At 40.4% G+C, this 21,774-nt stretch overlaps 1 long non-coding RNA gene across 1 annotated transcript; it reads right to left on the reverse strand.

The window, feature by feature from the left end:
* Positions 1-3,694: 3,694 nt before the first annotated feature.
* On the reverse strand, positions 3,695-5,503 carry LOC309473897. The gene is made up of 3 exons (XR_014197132.1): positions 5,243-5,503; positions 4,642-5,052; positions 3,695-4,458 (listed from the first exon to the last, which is right to left on the reverse strand). It is a non-coding gene; the product is annotated as an uncharacterized lncRNA (long non-coding RNA).
* Positions 5,504-21,774: the final 16,271 nt, after the last annotated feature.

Genomic DNA, 21,774 nt, shown 5'->3' on the forward strand with positions numbered 1-21,774 from the left:
ACGAGCGAGAAGTTGCCATAGAAACAGAGAGCGTCAACATGCTGGCGTTTATTGGAGGCCTGCGTGCATTACAACAGGCTCGTTCACTGCAATATTGACATTTCCAGTCGCCTGAATTTCAGAGGGGAATGAGAAATGTATAGGAAATGGAGGTCGGTCCGTCCGCAGCGGGACCAGAAAACTCTCTTTTCTCCTTACGCCAGTGACGCACGGAACACCATAGAAACGGTGTTTGGGTGCAGGCGAGCGGGTTGTACAACGCGCTCGTTGGCTGCAAAATACACATCTGCAGTCGCCTTTTCAGGGAACTGACAGAGCGAGCATTGACGGCATAATTTTATCTGTCGGTAGACCCAGGATCGAACACGGGTCTCTCGCGCGCCAAAACCTGAGAGTCTACCACTGGGCCACAGGGGGAGACACATTGTAACTCAGTTAGCGCGAGTATTATCAGAGAGCGTCAACGTGCTGGCGTTTGTTTGCAGGCATGCGTGTATTACAACAGGCTTGATCACTGCAATACTGACATTTCCAGTCGCCCGAACTTCAGAGGGGAATGAGAAATGTACGAGAAAAAGGAGGTCGGTCCGTCCGCAGCGGGACCAGAAACACTCTCTTTTCTCCTTACGCCAGTGACGCACGGAAACCATAGAAACGGTGTTTGGGTGCAGGCGAGCGGGTTGTACAACGCGCTCGTTGGCTGCAAAATGCTCATCTGCAGTCGCCTTTCAGGGAACTGACAGAGCGAAGCATTGGCGGCATAATTTAACTGCCGCTAGACCGGAATTCGAACACCGGTCTCTCGTGCGGAAAACCTAAGATTCCGCCACTGAGCCACAGGGGGGAACACAAAGGCTTTTGGATGCACGAGCATATAAGAGCGTCTCGGAGAGGATGCCAGGTGAGTCCTCAGAGTCACCATAGGCAGTAACTAGCTCGCAGTGAGGGCAGTCGCCGTCAGCGAGCGCGAGAGCTGCGTGATCAGGAAAAGGGGCGTCTTCAAAAAGACGCCCAGCTCTTTTAGTGCAATGAGAGTGTGTTGTGGCGGCGAGCACACACACATACATAAACACAGTAGCAGAGAAAGGATATAACGCCGGATAGCGCAGCAGGAAGGAAAGGAAGGCGGCGCGGCCAGCGACTTCAGTGACTCGTCCCGCTGAAGGTGCTCTCTCTCAGACGGCGCGGCTTCTTCTCCAGCTCCAGCGATGCGTGTGCTTCGCTTGAAGGATGAAAAATCAGATAATAGCTGCCTGCGAGCGGTATTTATAGGCCTAGACCACGCCCGTTTCGGCGGGACGTGACGCAGCGGGCGCGAAGCACCCTCATTGGGTCTGGCGTCCCGCCAGGCCTCGCTCGATAGGCTGCTGCAGTTGCCGCAGAGCAGCCAATAGACGCGCGAGCTGCCTCGCCTATGTCTGCATGCTGCCGCAACGCGTTTTGCATTATTACAAAAGTAAGGATAATTTTTGGCTTCAATATCTCGCGGAAAAAGGATTTTCCCCTAGCGTAAGATATCTTACGCAGTACGAGAGACCTCTCGTAAGAGAACTGCCTATTTCCTTCGAGTTGGAGTCTGGATAATAGTCATCGTGTCTGTACCTTTTTGGATCGAGATGGGCTTCATTTTAAACATGATTATTAAATAACGCTCAGATGTTTTTCGACATGACTATACTCTTATCCTTATTTGTGGTGATCCTTCGGGATCGCAACACGGTCATGAATTGCAGGCGGGCTGGTAAGTAACATCAAATGTCTGTGTTTTGTTGGCAATCGGCGCATAAGTCCATATAATGTAAAGTAAACAACACGAACGTATAGTGAATCAAAAGTTATCCAGGGATAATGCGGCAATGCTTTTTGCGTGACTCTTTAGCTCCGCCCACGGCACTCCTCCAGGAGCTTGGCTGTTTTCGGAAAGGATCGGTACAGTTTACGTTTTTTATAAATCTGATAAAACTAAAGACTCTTCGGAGATGTGAAGGATGCAATACTACTCTATAGGTAAGATTAACATGAGATTGGCAGAAACTGTGTGATGTGTTATGTATCCTTTAAACACGGTATCAGTGCCAGAATAAATAATTATATTGTTTAACATTATACACTAATCACAGATGACCTTGATCCCTGACCTCAGATCACAGCTCAGGCCCACTGAGGCTCACAAGGGCTCCTGCATAGTGTGGTCACAGAATAGAGCTGGAGCCAATCAAACATCTATTGGTTTTTAGGCTTTTAACATAGTTAGTCAGCAAGGTTTGAGAGGCAACATTCTGTTTGTAGTGGCAGGGCTGTACCAGGACATTTCCATGCTTACTTTCCATTGTTTGAAAAATGGTCTGTATGTTGACCATATCTGGACTTTTTGTATTTTATATGGAGTTGCAGCCTGCAGGGTGTTCTTGGTAAGATTTCAATTTTGCTGAAACTATATTACAGAAATTACGTCTTGTAATAACTCTAAACACATTCAGTTCCTTCTTAAGAAAAAATCACACTCACACACAAAAATATAAACTGTGCATACATATAAACAAATATAAGTAGTTCAAAAGTAAAAAAAAAATAAAAAAAACTTTATTAAGCAAGGATGCATTAAATTGATTAAAAGTGTAAAAATAAGCAGCACTGTTTTCAACATTGACAATAATACAAAATGTGACACTGAAGACTGGAGCTTTGCCATCACAGGTATAAATTACATTTTAAAATATATTCAAATTAAAAACTGTTATTTTAAATTGTTATAACATTAAGCAAGTATAGATTTCCTGAAATGGCCTGAAATTTTCTATTAATCTTTCATGTATGACTCCAAGTCAAATTAAAGACCAATTTTATTTTAATGTTTACGCAGTCCAAAGCAGCTCCTTTTTTTTTTCTTAAGAAAGCTTTTTAACTTCCTCCATCTTATGATGTGTTTTAGTTAAGTTAAGTAGTATCTGACCATCTGTGTCCCCCATGTGTGCTCAGATGAGTGATAGTGGACATTGTCAAAGTGTCATGAAGATTGTAAAAACCACTCCATCCTAAAACACACAAGAAAAGCATACCTTGGAAGTCCTGCGTTAATTATGTCAGTCTTCAAAGAAGCTATAATGAGCATTGTGTTCAAAGCCATTGGCAGCCAGTTTGAGCGGCTAACACAAATGAGCTCTAATGGTAATTGAGACAATCACGGTCTTCCTTTTTGGAAATGTAATGGGGTGTGTTAAGATGAGACGTTACAGTACTCTCACACTTGGCACACAGCAAACTTTTGAATGGATTCAAAAAAGAGGAATGGAATGTTGGGCATTGTGATTAGATTTAGATACACTGTTAGACTTTTCAAGGGTTTTTTACAGTAACTTACTGGCAACACTGTTGCCAGTAAGTTACTGTAATTAAGAGTTACAGTACCAAACCGTATTTCAGTTTTGTGTAATACAGTGCATTACTGTAAAAACGAAGCTAATCAGTACAGTGCATTACTGTAAAAACTAAGCTAATCAGTACACTACTGTAATTATTTTTATTTGTACTAAATATAAATTAGATTTGATAATTTTGATATATGATTAATTTAATTTTTATCCTACATAAGTACTACTTTCATATAAACCAATTAGACAAAGTTATCACAAAATACCATTTTTTTATTTAAAACATTTCATATATATCATAAAATAAACATGCCAATGCTGGAAATGATGTGTGAAATTTTTACACATTAATGGGTAAGTTTAGAGACAACATTTTTTGTGTTAATTTTAACTCATTCATTGTGTTAATGATTTTAACAAAGTAAATATGTCAGAGAGGTTAGCACAAAGATGTGTAAACGTGTTAAATGAACACATTATGTGCTGTCCTTCACTGCAAACATTTTTGAAAACATACATAAAATCATAAACAAAACATTAGCATTTGACTAAATGAATGTAGAGTCATTGGTTGTTTAGCTTATACAAGTATTATAATGAAATATCAACCATTACATTCATAAAACTGCAGAATATAAATACATTAAGCATTCAAAAAGGAAATGTCCAAAACAGGACAAAACACAGTTCTTTTCACAATACAAGACACATAACCCCACCTTAAAAATAATTTCACTTATTTCCAAAAATGTGTTGGATTCATGTACACTGGTGGCCAAAAGAAGTATTTAAGTGGCGTAATGTTTTTGAAAGAAGTCTCTTTGATGCTCAAGAAACATTTATTATTATTATCAATGTCTGACTGTCTACTCCATCTTTTCTACAGCATAGGAGTAAAAGTCATCATCAAAATAATCTTTAAAAAGCCAACACAATGTTTTTGTCCACCTTTGTGAATAAATGAACTTCTCCAAAGATTGGTTCCTGTTCAGAACTTGATTGACAACATCAGAGTGTTCCCTGGTCTGCATGCGTGCCCACAAACACTAATGTACTCAGTCCTTCAGAGGAGATCCCGGTTCCAACACTATATGAGAGAGAGAGAGAGAGAGAGAGAATATTAGTGTCACATTATTTTTAACCTCCTTTTTTGTTAATTTTTATTATTATTTTCACAAAAACTTAATATATATTTGTAAACAGCTTTTGTCAATAAATAGCATACAAAAGAACTAAATTAAATTATGCCAGATTAAATTTTAATACTTACAAATCCTAAATTCTGTCCAAAAATGCTGAGATGCATAGAAAGAAGTTGAACGACTGAAATAGATGATTTTAGCCCATTTCAGCTTGTCTGCAGTGAAGGAGTACCTGTTTGAGACAAATACACAGTAAGATACATGCAAGAAATCACTGTGTGATGATCGTTCTCCTTCCTACAGTAGTTAACCCACCTGTGCGCTGATATTAGGACCTTCCTAGTCAGGTGGAACTGCAATGGTAGAGTCGCTGGCTAATAAAATATAAAAATAATGCAAAAATATAAACTTAAGTTGTTTAGAATGCTAGATTTGGTCTGAATGAATTAGTGAGAGTTTTACTGCAGTGCTTACCTGGATACATTTAATCTGGTGAGACTGAACAAAGACAATGGTCCATCTTCTGATTGGTTCATTTGCTGTGTAATAAAGTTAGACATAATGCAAAGGTCACTTATTTGATATAAAGTCAGCCAATTTTATAGAGATTTTATAAGATATTGTTAGCTACCTAGTCTGCACCAGTGGCTCAAAAGCTATTTTCACATAGTGTATGCTAATCATTTCAGCAAACTTATCTCAAAATATATCACAAATGGGCTGGCCTACCTCTGGAATCTTGCTAAGTCACTGGCGCGAATTGGCGCTTTGTTGCAGTTGCCTTTAAACACAAAAATGGAAGTAAATATTAAATTCCATTAAAAAAAAAATATATATATATAATATGGTATAGTTTGCAAACTAATGCTAAAACTATAAAGGTTCTCATCAGTAGGCCAACATTAGGATATAAACAGAATTTCACATTAGTTTATTCACATTTATTGTTAATGTAAACGCGTTGCTCGTTGGCATATTTTAACTCGACAATTCAATCATCTAACAAAGTGTGTAAAATGAAACGTTAGCTCAGTTTACCATGGTAAAGTTCGTTACCGCCATGTTGACGACGAGTAACGTTAGGCTAACGTTAACGTTATAACATACGTTAAACTGGGCACAATCCTGTCAACATAAACAGAATGTTTTTTTTTTTTTTTTTTTTTTACCTTGCTTGCTGATCTCTCTCTCGGTGAAGTGAATTCCGTCTCTTCCCCGGGCCAGACACGAACGTCGCGATCCAACAAAAGACAGACCCCATTACCTACACTGGATGTCTGTCTGACGCGACACGACAAATCCCAGACAGTGTAGTGATGCGCCGCGGCCGTTATATTTCAGACGTAGTCCGATACGAGTCCAAGCGCTCGCACTAGTTCTTACAAGGGATAAACAGGTTTGCATTTAAAGGTCCGGTCGCTTCAATGTGTCCAATATAGACAGCCTCTGGCTATTATAGCGTTGTAGACACGTGGTGTAAGGCAAAAATTAGGAAATAAAAAGCACGGTGGAATGGTGCCAGCCAGAGAGGCAGTTACGTCAAATACAGTAGTATACAGCAAATTTAAAAAATACAGTAAGTCTCTGTATGTGGTGTTAGACGTCACAGAAAATTCCCATGATGCAATTGGAATCACAGTTATTTACTGTAAAGAGAAATAGCAGTATAATACTGGGGGGTTTAAAGTAAATAACTGTAGAAATTACAGAAAAGTCTAACAGTGTACTTATTGTATAAAATGCTTAATTTCAGCTGAAACACTATAGGTGGCCTGTAATCTTGAGCATAATTACTCTTGGTCTGGTCATACTTTACATTGTTAATTTTATTCTGTATTTACTGTGAGATTATATTGATGAGCTCCTACCATTAGGCTACATTATAATTATTTTTATATCTATACAGTATAACAGACACTTTTGCAAATTATTTTAAAATCCAGCCTTTAAATTATTTTGCCAAAATTAGTTTTTGTGACAACTCAACATTTACTTAAAGTAAATCTCCTTTCAGCACTTTTATCAGCACTCGATGTGCATGGAATGAGTCCTTCATCTGCTGACATAGGAATAATCTGATACAAGGTGGCATCCAATACTGTGAGATCAATCAAGAATGAATAACAAGGCAGAAACTAATGAGGAACAGTACTTTTACCACATTATCTCCCTCCACAGTCATGGCATTAGGTTGATTTATTTTTAACATCTTATTACACTGAAGTTTCTCCGATGCAGTAACCAGAGGACATTTATTATATTCCCATTACTTCTAATGTTAAAACAAAGCAAAACTTTTTTACTGAATACATATTTGGTAGCGTAATTACGTTGACTTCGAACATTGCTCGTCCAATCAGATTTCAGATCCAGAACTATCCATTTTATAACAAAAATAAATATTCATATTCGCCACACGGCATATTTGGAATTGTTTACTTGAATTCCATATTATGCACTGTAATTTAACTGGAATGATCATTTATATGTTACGAACAAGTTCACACATTACTCAATTGAGAACTGATGAAATTTACATTTAGCAGAAACTATAAAAGGAAAACATCTATCCCCCATAAACTGCTTACAATGCAGTGTATGCAAATCAAGCTAACTTGTAGAAAACTATACCATATTTTCAACACTCACCCCTAATCTATCTCTTCTCCCTCTCTTCATCCTCCTCATCATCTAATATATTCCTCTCTGTATTCATAATGTTATTCATTGTCTTCCCAGTACTCAGCATCCAGGCCTTCGCTGAACCAGTCATGGCGCTCTCCGTCCACTTCCCTCTGGGGCTGCTTGTAAACCAAATGGAAATTTGCTTCCAGACTTCCGGGGCTATATGTGTCTTGCCAGTCCTTCATGGGCATGTTTGTTAAAGCCGTGTAAAGAATGTAAGACCTTTTATGTAAAGGGGATAATTAAATGACAAATTTTACTAATGGTAAAACCATAAGTAAATCCCAGTTTAACACCTAGATACCATTATTTTTTGCAGTTTAGAGGTCAGACAGCAGACAAACATAACCTCATTGGATTCATATACATGTATAACATCCTTCATACATAAGTAAACACAAATAAGATACTTCAAGTTTCATCCAAACATTCTTCCTTTCCACTTTCCAGTTCAAGCACTTTCACTCTTTCCCTTTACTATGCTTGATTATGTCATGCCTTACAGATGCAAATCAGCAATTCCCAACAGATTTTTGTGGCTCTCATATGATGTGCTTGAATCAACAACTGAAGGGGAAACCTATTCAAAACGGACAGTGATATAAAACGACTCTTTACAGTCCATCATCAACAAATGACCTTTTTATTGGAAGGATTTAAGACATTTTTAGGTTCTCCAGAGAATATCCATAAAATAGAGCTTCTTTTTTGATCAAGTACACATAGATCTAAGGGCTCACTGCTCCTGCTGAAAGAGACGGATGAGGAAGTGCATTTTGTAGTGTCCTACTTAATCACTGATGCACTAACGCCACATGCATTCTGCTGCAGTCACGGCAGAGGGGAAACATAAGCAGACATCATTTATTGGTACGAGTGACAAGTTAATATGTTATTAAAGGGATCTCTTCTCCCAGCTATTCTAATCATATTTTCATTCATGCTGTATCCTATTAACAGGATTTATCACAGGTCTTAGGGAGACAGACCTTCTTGATTGAAATAACGAAAATGTATAATATCTGTTTTGATAATAAACACTATTCTTTTCTCTCTCAGCAAATGAGAAAAATGTGGTATGCCATTTTTGGGATGGGTTATTTTATCACATAGGTTGTTTGATGCTTGTTAAAGAAAGATGTGCAGTTACATTGGTAATATGGTGGACGAAAAATGACAGTAAAATTTCATCGATTTTAACGGAAATGAATCGTCATGGTTTCTTTCCAATAAAAAACACCTAAAGGCACAGAGAATGCCTTGGCAACCACCTAGCAATACCTTAGCAACCACATAGAACACCGTATACTACCTAGCAACGTTATGCAGTAGCAACCACCCGAATGCCTTTACAACCGGCTAACAACTGCCTAGAAATGCACTAAGAAACAGTCAGAACCCAGTGTTGGGAAATGTTCATTTTATTTTGAGCTTAACAGTTTATGTAACACATTTCAGGGCAGACTGTTTTGTGGATCTATCAGAATGTGATTCAGGCTTTGCAAAAAGGTTGTTATTAACCCTCTGGTGTCTGCAAACATGCCGGCGCGTTTTGCTCGATTTTTTTCACATAGCAGCAAAATAGACTTAAAATACTCCGTCATTTTTGGTCATACAGACTTAAGAAATATGAAAAAATAAACTGTTAAATGTCTACTTTTTTATGTGTCCACTTACAATCAAAATAAAACATTGTGCTTTTGTAAAATAAAGAAAATAAACAGGGTGTGCTTTCTGCCTCTCTGTCTCTGTGAACTTTCTTTCTGGAGCACATCTCTAAACTTAAACAAAACTCAGCTAATACTAGTCATCCAGGCATGAGCCCTAGCTTCATAATCATTTAAGTGTGTACTTTTAAATTATCTAATTCAAAACGAAAACAAATATTATATGTTATCTATATGAAAAGAGAGAGATGTCAGTCGTTCTCATTTCAGCTCATTACAGCTCATTAACTGCTAATGTGAACACGCCAATGGAGAGCGCGCTATTCAAATGCAAATGATCTAAGGGCAATACATGCAAACAACGCCCACATCACCTTGATAAAACACATCAAGTTTAATCAGATTAATGTACTTTACGTTGTCTTGCGAGGCTGTGAGGAATAATCCTGGAAAATTTACCTCAGGAGGAGTGCTGGTTTAGTTTCATTTCGAGGAGCAACGGATCCAGCTGAGGATTGTGAATAGTACGTTTTTTATTCTTAAGTGCTTTGTTCTAATCGCGATATGGAATAGTGTCTGTAAACCGCAAAAAGACTGTTTAAATTTGAATCGCGTTTCTGTGTGTGAATGAATTAACATGCCTGCTGTTGTTTACTACAGTTTGCAAAAAGACTTAAATATGAATTGCGTGTCTGTGTGTGAATGAATGAAAGGCACAGATGTGCACTGTTGTTTACCATGTTACAGAGGAAATATAAAAGACAACATTTCGTTAACTAGTTTTGGATTATAAAGTTTTTACTGTAAAATAGACTACTGCCACATCAAATAAGCTTTTGCTCGCCAGTTTCTGCTCATATGTTAAATATATAGTATGTTTTGTCAAAAATAAACTCATCAACTAAGATGTTATTATAGTGTTTGTTCCAATGTAGGCTATATCAAACGAATGAATCCTTAACTTTGAAATACGTATGATAAAATGTATACTTTTAAAAAAAGAAAGATTACAGTTGAAATATTGTTAAAATTTTAATTGTTGTTGATTTACATGTGAACACTTTTTAATAAAATAGCAAAAAAATATATTTACAAGGTAGAAGGTAAAAAAAATCTTAATAGGTCAATATAAGCCTTCTCATTAAATTATTTATTATTGTTTTTCATTAGTGACACATTTGCAAAAAAAAAAAAAAAAAATGTTTTCCTTTCCCTTTGTAACATCACTTATCAGGCTTATGCTACTCTAAATAATACCTGAACTTCGTACTTTGAGCACTTCTTGCGTTGTTGTTGCTTTTGCCTCTTTATGATGACTCGCTGAATTTTGTCCTAATTTGTAAGTCGCTTTGGAGAAAGGCGTCTGCTAAATGACTAAATGTAAATGTAAATTTGGGGAGAGGATATATTCCAAAACTTTCTGAAAATACAGTATGATAATTAACTGCACGATTACTAGAAATGTTTATCTTGGAGATTATACAATTTGCATGCATAAGAAATTTGTGGAAAAAGACAACAAATTTTCAAGATGTTTCCAACTCTAACTTTGAACCAATTCTGTAGAATGGCCTATATAGCCTATTTGAACAGGATTTGTTTCCAGGCATTACTATGTACTAAAAATATATATATTTGGATTATATATATATATATATATATATATATATATATATATATATATATATATATATATATATATATATATATGGGGGAAAACTCCTGCCTAGCAAATTCTAAGACAGACAAAAAACACCAGGGACATAGATTCACATAGAGCGCTTGCTGAAGACACAGAAACTAACGCTGTTTGGTTCAGGTGTGTTTTATAGTTTCCTGGTCGATGACGTCACATGACGTTCCGTCACGCCATTGGACTGGTTTCATACGTGCTTCATGACGCAAAGTATAGGAAAAGTATATATATATATATATATATATATATATATATATACAGTATATAGAGATTTTAGAGAGACTGCTGAAACGCAGTCTGGGCCTGGTACTTTCCTTGTCTTCTGTTTCCGGAAGACCCAGCACACATCATCTTCACAGATCGTATAAGTGCAGGAAGAAGTGGAAGGGGGGTTGCTGGAGGTGTGGATGGATGCATAGAGAGAAGGTCAAAACAGGTGTGGGGAGTGAGACCGGGTTTTTCAAACCTGCAATAAAACTCATTCAGGTCTTGTAATTAGTGATGTCTTCCAGGCCCTTCCACACTGATGCAGGGTCATTGGCTGCAAACTGGTTTTTCAGCTTCTCAGAGTAGTTTCTCATAGCCACTCTGATCTCCTTTGTGTTTTTGGCCTGATTATACAAGACTGGACAAGTCCACACTTTTATGGAATGCCAAGTCTGCCAATATTAAAAATAAATAAATACATAAATAAATATACAAATAAATGTAAAAAAGAAAAAAGAAATAAATAAATATAAATAAATATACATAGAAAAGCAAAAAAACGAAAATAAATAATTATTTATACATTTATTTCCTTATTTATGTATATATTTATTTTTTTCCATATTTATTTATTTATTCTTTTATTTATTTATACATTTATTCATTTCTACATTTATTTATTTATACATTTATTTATTTTTACATTTATTTATTTATACATTTATGTATTTCTACATTTATTTATTTATTCATTTATTTCTTCCTACATTTCTTCCTGCATAGGGTAATGAGGAGGGCGTGGTTTACCTCAGACATAGCAATCGAGCTCAGAGTAAGCGAAGGCGAAGGGTTGAGGCCACAGTGACACCCTGTGGCGAAATACAATAAGTATCACTCACTGACGTTGATACGGTCTGTGACTGCGAGGTATATGGTCAAAATCCTAAATCTTACTGTGTGACATGGATAGGCTACTCTTTATTCCGGACATGGCCGTAGAACATCGTTTGGTCTGGATTTGTAAAATGTCCTGGGCTAACAAACATGAAACAGGGACTCTGAAACGGAATTGATATTTTCCATTTTTCGGTCAGAACTCACAGAAAGGAAGCAGGGCACATATAGGCTACAGTGAAGTCGACGCAAGCATATTGACCAATGCTTTTGAAACGAGACCATTGCATTTGAATGTAGCCTAATTTCCAAAAACAATACTGACAGCAACAGAAACCAGGGCCGCGGGAAGAGGTTTTAGGTTGTGGGTGCTCACCACTTTTGAATAAGAAACAATATCAAGACTATAAAACTCGTCAAAAAACGTGCACACACTCCAACCACCTGCCTGCACATTACATTTTTGACTTTATTGATTCTGCTTTTATTCGTAATACAATGGACCGGTCAATGGGACATAAATTAATCCTTACCAAGAAATAAATGAAGAAATAAATAAATGTAGAAATACATAAATGTAGAAATAAATAAATGTAAAAATGTAAAAATATATAAATGTAGAAATAAATAAATGTAGAAATGAATAAATGTATAAATAAATAAAAGAATAAAAAAATAAATATGGAAAAAAATAAATATATACATAAATAAGGAAATAAATGTATAAATAATTATTTATTTTCATTTTTTTCTTTTCTATGTATATTTATTTATATATTAATATATTTATTTTTTCTTTTTTACATTTATTTGTATATTTATTTATGTATTTATTTATTTTTAATATTGGCAGACTTGGCATTCCATACACTTTTGGCCTGCTTTATTAAAGTCCCCAAGAAGTATCATAACAGAGTCCGTGTGTTGTTGCTCTGTGTCTGTGATCTGACCAGCCAACCATTGCAGCACTGCATTCACACATTCTTGCGAAAGGAATGTAAACACTTGCAAGAATGAACGAGAAAATCTCCTGTGGCGAGTAGAAAGGCTTACAGTTGATGAAGAGCGCTTAGATCGGGACAACACATCTTCTTCAACGCTGTTATAGAGCGCTATTATATCTGTACACCTTGCATTTAATGTAGAATTAAAAAGTCCTTATTTGTTCAGGACAGGGGAAGAAGTTCATCCATTTTGTTAGAGAGGGAGCGTAGATTCGCCAGATGGATACTAGGCAGCACAGTTCTAAAGACGCGCTGTCGGAGCTTGATTAGAGCGGCTGCGCCTCCAACTACAATGTCCAGCAAAACATCTGGTAAAGGTCAGAAAACTGATAAAAGATTGGATGGTGTGTACTCCCGAATGTTCAGCAGTTTGTCCTTGGTGAAACTGATTGTAGAAGAATAACTAAAGACAGGACAAACTAACAAAAACAGTAAAACAACTGTGGAGCTCCACATCGAGGCGGCCTTCATGGCGCCAACTTGGATACCATCTTGGATTTTAGGCACTGAGGTGCATATAAGCTACAATTTAAATCTGATTGAATATTAACATATTTTGAAAGATATGAAATTAACAGACCAAATAGTATTGTCAAAGAGGGCCAGATAACTAGATGATGAGTTAAACCACTGCATCCAGTAATAAATCACACCATGATTAACTATATCATGCATCTGTAACAAAGATGCAGTATAGGGATGCACCGAAATGAAAATTCTTGCCCGAAACCGAAAACCGAAAAAGAGGAAACTAAGGCCGAAAACCGAAACACCGAAATAACTTATGCCAATTATTAGTACCATTGCATTTATGGCTATGACTGTGTACTACCTTTACTATAATCAAGGCATTGCATAAATTAATATTAAAGTTTAAAATAATAAATCAATTAACATTTTATGCCAATATTTATTTAGCACATTGCAAAGTATAAAATTAAATGTTTAACTTGACCCCACTCATGTGTACATTAAATAATAATGTAAAAGCCTATACTGGCCTGCAGAAAGGTTTAAAAATGAAATGTTCTCTCATAAAAACAAAGTGCATTTAGGTCAATACTGCCATAGCCCATAATAATATCTGCAGCTATATGCTCATGGACGTGAGTTGCAAAAACCATAAACAGCTAACACACACACCTCTGATAAATGACGGCTGCTCTGCACACACACGCAAGGTCTCTCTGCCGCGCGCGCGCTACGTATGCGCGCTCATGCTCGCTCGTGATTCCGGGAGATTTAAACTACTTTGCGGGCATCAGGGAGCCGCTATCAATACGCGGGAGACTCCCGGAACTTCCGGAAGACTTGGGACGTCTGTGTTTTAAAAATCGCTGTCCGTGGGTCACTCTCAGATATATTGAAATACGTCCACACCGCAGATATGTTGCTTCAGACAAGCACGTGCAGGTCGCGGTATCTGCTGTTTGCGTCATCACAACATTTCGGCCGTATTGTTTCGGTGATAAAAGTCTTTCGGCCGAAAACCGAAAATGCACTTTTGGGCCATTTTCGGCCGAAAATTTTCGGTGGCCGAATATTCGGTGCATCCCTAATGCAGTACCATTCCTGCATCAAAAAATATCACGATAGACTTGTACAGCTTGTATATCAGAAAATGTTCTTTAAATAAATACTAATGAAAAGTATTGCATGTTCAATACATTTTAAATACATTTTGGACACCATATTTAGCATTACCAGCTTTAACACTCACAATTTCATTGTCTTTTTTTGTAGAAAAAAGACTTAGGGTGTACACCGACGCATGTTTCATTCCCATTTTGCACCCGACGCACAGCTGACTTTTCCCTCGGCAGACGCACGTCGGTAAATTAGGGAATGAACTTGCGCTCCCGGGGGCGGTAGGAGGTGTGTTCCGGTGCAAACGTTCCCTGGTGCTATTTTGCAGATCCAGAAAACAAATCCGCCACAGACCAGGAAAAACCTAGTCTAAAGTCAGTGGCGCGATTTCAGTGATGCGTTCAGATGCTATTTTAAGGGCGCATGCTTGGCCATAATGTAGCGTGTGCACAACGCGCATACACTTTGCTTCTGTCATCTACACAGATGCAGAAGTTGACATTTTTGCAAACCATATATAATTACGAGGAAAAATATTCCACATGAGGGAAATCATTGTGGTGTCCATGAAGATGTAAAAAAATAGGTATAAATCTAGCTTACACATTTACCCAAATTATTATACGCCTGTTTAACCGAAGCTTATTTGGCTGGGTTTCTCCCATCCCCCATACAATGTCACTTCTCTGTCTTTTACGGCCCGGACGAGAACGTCTGTCTCCTAGGCTGTGAACCGCTTCTGGTGTGCGCCTAACAAATCCGCCGTTATAATTGCAATCCGCCATGGAACAAGCGTGCCTGCTTTTAAAGGGAATGTGAGATGATGCTCTGATTGGTTTATTTCACGTTACACCCAAACCACACCTATGAGTAATGTAGCTACTTCAGACCAACCCATTTTAGATTTGCGCCGGGCGCAAGAGTAATTTATCCCGCCGCCGAGATCCGCCCACAAAGTTACTTGCGTTTCGCGTTTGATACTTGCGTTTCAGATCGTTAAAATAGGGCCCTAAAACTGCATATGATAATGTTGTTTCTTGAAACTGCTTGTAATAGGACATTAGTGGTAAAGTAGGGCCATTTTCCTGAATGATTTGGGAGATAGAGCTTCTGATTAAGCTTGGCACTGATCTCTCTTCTGCTAATATAAGATGAATTGCTATTCTGAAATAATCTAAGCACCTCATAATTTCCTTAAAAGCCATCATGCTTCAATACAATGGCAGAGCCTTGTTGTATAGAGCAATGCCAAGAAAAATGGCTGAACTTGCTGTTATTTCTCCCCAGTTGCGATTTGAATAAAATACATCACATAATGACATTAACACTTACTTCCTGAGATCGGCTTGTTTCTTTGCTGGATCCCAGTTAGTATTTGCTGACCTTCTAGCAGCAATGGTTTAAATCATTGTGATTTCTTTCATCCTGGATCAGGGGTCAGTGAAGGGGCATTTTGATGATCTGACAGCACTGCACCTCTGCAGAGAAATACAGAACTAAAATGGCCAATGAGTCAGAGTGAGCGTTGCAAAGGGTGCTACAGAAGCTTATCTGAAGGCTTTAGGTGATGAGTCAAACAGCGTCCTCACAATCATTACACTGGCTTTCGTTGCTGAACGTGAGGCTTCTCTCTCCGACTCCACAGCAGGATGCTGCAGTCCTTGCCAGTCCTCGCCATATCCTACTCTATAACCCATCATCTCTATCCGTTAACCCTCACACATGCAGTGGATGGCACAGCTTTCTCAAGCTTAAGGAACAAAGTTACGTCTCAATGTGGTGTTGAGTTTACCCTCATAAGTACAGCATTGCAATATTGTGTTATTCATAAAGAGTAACTAATTGAATTGCAATGTTAGCCTAGAAATCTAGACGCACCCTAGCGGCAGCAAAATTTATTTTGCAGCCAGGATCGTCTAGCAACTCTCAGTTGGCCTGCGAGCTGAAAAAAACGTCTCAGGTTACGACTGTAACCATAGTTCCCTGAGAAAGGGAACGAGACGATGCGTCGATAACGCTTTGGGAACGCCTCCAGCGTGATGCGTCTGAAGCATCTATGTCAACTAGTCCAATGGAATGAATGAAATGAGCGTCACGGGCAGGTGACGTCATGACCAGGAAGCTATAAAAAGCGCTAGCTTAGAAATTTGCCGAAGCAAGTCGATCACAGGGATGCAGGAAGTATGGCAGGGTGACGCATCGTCTCGTTCCCTTTCTCAGGGAACTATGGTTACAGTCGTAACCTGAGACGTTCCCTTTCGAGGGAACTCGCGATGCGTCGATAACGCTTTGGGAACGAGAACACCCAAACCGCCAGAATTCCAAATGCCTGAGTGTAAGCCTGTTGTCCAATACTAAGCACTGAGCACCTGAGACCCTGGGGCAGCATCCAGGTCCAGGCTATAAAATCTGACAAATGTGAGCGGAGAGGACCAACCCTCCGCATCACAAACGTCTTGGAGGGACACTCCAGATATTAAGGCTTTAGAGGCCGCCATACTTCTAGTGGAATGAGCTCTGACCGCCAAAGGACAGGGCTGGCCAGAGGACTCATAAACAAGAGAAATAGCCTCGACTATCCACTTACTAACTGTCTGCTTAGAAGCAGGACAACCTCTCTTGGTTGATCCAAAACAGACAAACAATTGATCGGACTTCCTCCATGAAGAAGACCGATGAACATAAGTATCCAGTGCTCGCACTGGACACAAAAGGTTCAGCTTTTCCTGGTCCGCAGAAGGGAGGAGGACAGAAAGCCTGCAGCACAATAGGCCTCGGAATAATGGTTGGCACCTTAGGGACATAACCTTGTTTGGGGTATAAGAATGCCTTGACCATCCCTGGTGCAAATTCAAAGCAGGTGGGAGATACCGAAAGGGCCTGAAGATCTCCGACTCTTTTTAAGGATGAAATGGCCAGTAGAAAAATTGTTTTAAAAGTCAGGAACTTTTCTGAGACCGACTCTAAAGGCTCGAACGGAGCCCCAGATAGGCCTTCTAAAACTACTGCCAGGTCCCAAGCCGGCATCCTAGTGCGTATCGCAGGTCTCAGCCTCAGGGTGCCACGAAGGAAACGAGTGATCAGGGGGTCTCGACCCAACGATGTACCACTCACCGGGGCGTGGAAAGCCGCAATGGCCGCCACGTAAACTTTTAAGGTGGATGGACATAAACCTGATGTTACGGCCCTTAGGCCGTGTGTGTATGTATGCCAGGTGTACTGCTGCTTGTCTGTCCTTTGCAGGTCCTGTGTGCACACCTGTCTCCAGTTGGCAATCAATTACTGTGCACACCTGTTGGCAATCAGCAGGAGAGCGGGAGCTTGTAAAAAGGGAAGAGAACTGGCAGACTGATGTTGAGGCGTGTGGAGAGCAGACGTCTATACGGCTTACCAGAGCTGGGTGATACTGCAGTGGCGTTCGTGGAGTTCCTGCAGTATAGTGTGTATCAAGTCTGTCCCTTGTGCTGGGGGTTTACTCTCTCGGTGGAGAGAGGGTGGTAAATACTGATGTGTTTGTTTTCCTGTTGTAGTCGTTTTGTAGTTGTAGTTGTTTAATTGTTTTGAGGTTGGCTTTGTTGTATCTGTTGTACCTTTTGGTTAATTAATGTTGTAAATAAACATCATACTTACTGGTCAATCGGTCTCCTTTGTTCCTTCAACCTGAAGTGGTTTTATTATTTGTCACTAACCTCCTCCTCCCCTGGACTTTTCACTGGAGGTTCGTAACAAATTGGGGGCTCGTCCGGGATCAATGTTTTCCCAAACACTTCGGGTTGTATGGAATAAAGCTGTAAGCAGTTATCGTTTCTATTGGTGTTGAAATTGTTTTGTGTAGGTTTTCACTGTCCAGTCTTTCCAGAGAAGACCTTTTCCCCAGCTAGTTAGAAGTGTCTAGCTAGGCTGTTCTGCAGTCTTTCCATCGGACACTTGGTTGTTATTTTTCCTTTATTATTTTCGGGGCAAATCCTGGGTGGGGACGAGATCCCTGTAGGGGGTAGGTTTTCGGGGCCCCGGCCGCCGAAGTTTGCCTTTAAAGTTGCCTCGAGCCCGGCAAGCCCCAGAAGACAGTTTAGGCTAAGTTTTGGGTAGGCAGGTCCTGGGGAAGTGGTTATTCTTTGAGGAAGCTGGTGTGTGATTGCTTTATTGTGTAACCTACGTGACCTTGTTGTTGCGTGTCTGCGTACACTTGTTGTTTGCTGCACTGTTGGTTTGTGTTAGCCAGGTAGCTATTGTGGTGAGGATGACTGCGTTTAGTTTAGAAGAGTTTGTAGCAAACCCTACGTTAGAGCGGCTGGGTGTATGTAAGAAAACTGACCTGTTTGCTATTGCTAAACATTATGGTTTTTCTGCGTCTAGTTCCCTGGTTAAAGCAGAGTTGCGGGCAGTTGTGACTGATGGGTTAGTGCAGCGCGGTGTTGTTAGTTCATTAGATTTGCCCGCCGGGGCAGCAGCGAAACAATCTGGTCCGGTGGTAGAGGAAGTGGCCACGCCACATGATGTGACAGATACACCTGGTGTGAAGCGGGGCGAGGGTAAGCATTTCACTCTGCCGAGGTATAATCCATTGTCCGTGGAGTCCTCTTCTACTTCTGGAGGGGATGCGCGGCTAAAGGTTCGTTTGGCTCGGCTCCATTTGGAGAAGGAGGAGCGCGAACGAGAGTACCAGTTCAGGAGGGAGTTAGAGCTTAAAAAGATAGAAGTTGAGTCCACCAGGGTGTTGGAGCTAAAGAAGTTGGAGGCAGAAACAGCCATAAGAATGCGTGAGTTGGAGTTGCAGTCAGCACAGTTTCCAGCCGCTGTTGCTGATACAGTGTCATCAGGATCTAACGCTGCTGGTAATTTTGATGTAAGTAAACATATTTCTCTGGTTCCTGTTTTCCGTGAAACTGACATTGAGAGCTATTTTACTGCATTTGAGCGCATTGCTGTTGCCCTGAGTTGGCCAAAAGATGTGTGGGTCATCCTGTTACAGTGTAAACTGTCAGGGAAGGCTCAGGAGGCGTGCTCATCGTTGTCTGTGCAAGATAGCCTCTCCTATAAAAAAGTTAAGAACGCCATCTTGCAGGTGTATGAGCTAGTGCCAGAGGCGTACAGGCAACGTTTCAGGGCTCTCAGAAAGGGGGTAGGCCAGACTTACATTAATTTTGCTAGAGAACAAGGGATTTTGTTTGATAGGTGGTGTGCTGCGTGTAAAGCCGATGATTTCTCCTCAGTTCGCGAGCTGATGCTGTTGGAAGCGTTTAAGAACTGTGTGTCTGAAAAGATTGTCGTTTATCTCAACGAACAGAAAGTAACCACGCTGCAGCAGGCTGCCACGCTTGCTGATGAGTTCGCTTTGACACACAAGAATACATCTGTCAGACAGTACTCGTTCTCTTATGATGATACTGGAAAGAAGCCTAGTAACACTCAGAGCATTCGTGTTAGTTCAGGGGCACAGGGGGACAAACGTTGTTTTTTTTGTCATAAACCCGACCATCTTATTGCAGATTGTGCTCTGTACAAACGAAAGTCCCAATCTCCAGTGTTTAAACCACCAAAAGGAGTTGGGTTGATTAAGACTGTATCTCCCTATGGTAGTCAGTTGGTTTTGAAAGAACCTGATGAATGCTTCAGGCCATTTATTTCCAAGGGACTGGTATCCCTCACAGGTAAACCTGAGGATCAGCGTCCGGTCACAGTTTTGAGAGACACAGGTGGCTCACGCTCATTCATCCTGGCTAGTGTACTACCATTGACTTCTCAGTCTGCCTGTGACGTGAGCACTGTAGTTCGGGGTATCGGGATGAGCTTTGTGCCTGCTCCTTTACATTCCATTCATGTGCAGTCCAAGCTAGCATCTGGTTTCTTTCCCGTGGCTGTTCGGTCTCGTTTTCCTGTTGATGGTGTAGATTTTATCATGGGAAATGACATTGCTGGCGGAAAAGTTTATCCGGACCTAGAGGTAGTGGATACTCCTATCTCTGAAACTGAACCTGACGAGTTGGTTCAGAAGCACCCTGAAGTTTTTTCGGCCAGTGTGTTGACTAGGGCGCAAGTTCGTAAGCAGGCCCAAGGGGTGGATCTCGCGGATTCACTGTTTTCATCTGTGTTAAGGGAGAACCAGCTGCCCTCTAGTGGAGAGGCAGAGAACGGTCTTGAGAAGGGTCCTGTAAAGGGTCCTGTAAGTGTCACCCCCCCTGTCACTGTCTCTAAGAAAACATTGCCGTTAACCCGTGAAGTCCTTGTCGAGGCTCAAAAGAGTGATCTCACCCTGGCTAAATGTTTTGCGACAGCTGAGTGTGATGTTAGTGGGTGTTCAAGTAAGCAGCGTTTTTTTATTGAGGATGGGGTGTTGATGCGTAAGTGGGTTCCTCGGGGTGGGACGGCAGATGATCTGACTGAGGGTTGTGACATTGTTTATCAGGTTGTAGTTCCAGTGGGATGGCGTCCGTACGTGCTAGGGTTAGCGCATGAACATTTGTGGTCGGGTCATCTAGGTGTCACCAAAACTTACCATCGTGTGCTCGAGCATTTCTTCTGGCCAGGTATTAAGGCAGATGTAACACGCTATTGTAAAACTTGTAGTACATGCCAAATCATTGGTAAACCTAACCAGGTCGTGCCTCCTGCCCCGCTGCATCCAATTCCTGCTGTTGGAGAACCCTTCGAGCATGTTATTGTGGATTGTATTGGTCCCTTACCTAGGACTAAGTTAGGGAACCAGTTTTTGTTAACTGTAATGTGCGTGTCCACCCGTTTTCCGGAGGCTGTGCCATTAAGGAACATCACTGCTCCCGCTGTCACGAAATCTTTAATTAAATTCTTTACCACTTTTGGATTACCAAAAGTTGTACAGACCGACCAAGGTACTAATTTCCTGTCCAAGATTTTCCGTCAGACGATGCAAGAGCTGGGAATTTCACATTCCGTGTCTAGTGCTTATCACCCTGAATCACAAGGTGCGCTTGAGCGTTGGCACCAGACGCTTAAGTCCATGTTAAAGAAATTCTGCTATGATACAGTAAGGGAAACTAGGTAGTTCGTGGGAATTTGCCCATTCATTTAAGTTGCCATTGTCGGCCTAGGCACTCCGATGTCCGCGTGCTCGAAATGGACGACACGAGCTGCTTAACCTAATGGTGAGTTGGACGTTTTCTAAAATCGCATATAAAGTGGCCCAAATTACCATAAATTAACATAGGCCCTGTGTGGACGCCTCTGGGGGTGCCAGCGCACTACGGGGAGGTCCACCAAGTGCTTTTGGGGTCCGCCAACGACCTACTCTTCACCGTAGTCCTCCTCAGTGCCACGGAGTCCCTATTTGGACCCCTAACCACCTATTCTCTTCTTCATTGCCACAAAGTGCCTATGGGGTCCCCTGACCACCTAAACTTCACCATAGTCTTCCTCATTGTCCACGAAGCGCCTATTTTGACCCCTAACCACCTATCCTCTTCTTCATTGCCACGAAGTGCCTATGGGGTCCCCTGACCACCTAAACTTCACCATAGTCTTCCTCATTGTCCACGAAGCGCCTAT

Source organism: Leuciscus leuciscus, assembly GCF_965113295.1.
Source record: "Leuciscus leuciscus genome assembly, chromosome: 1".
NCBI classification, from domain to species: Eukaryota; Metazoa; Chordata; class Actinopteri; order Cypriniformes; family Leuciscidae; genus Leuciscus; species Leuciscus leuciscus.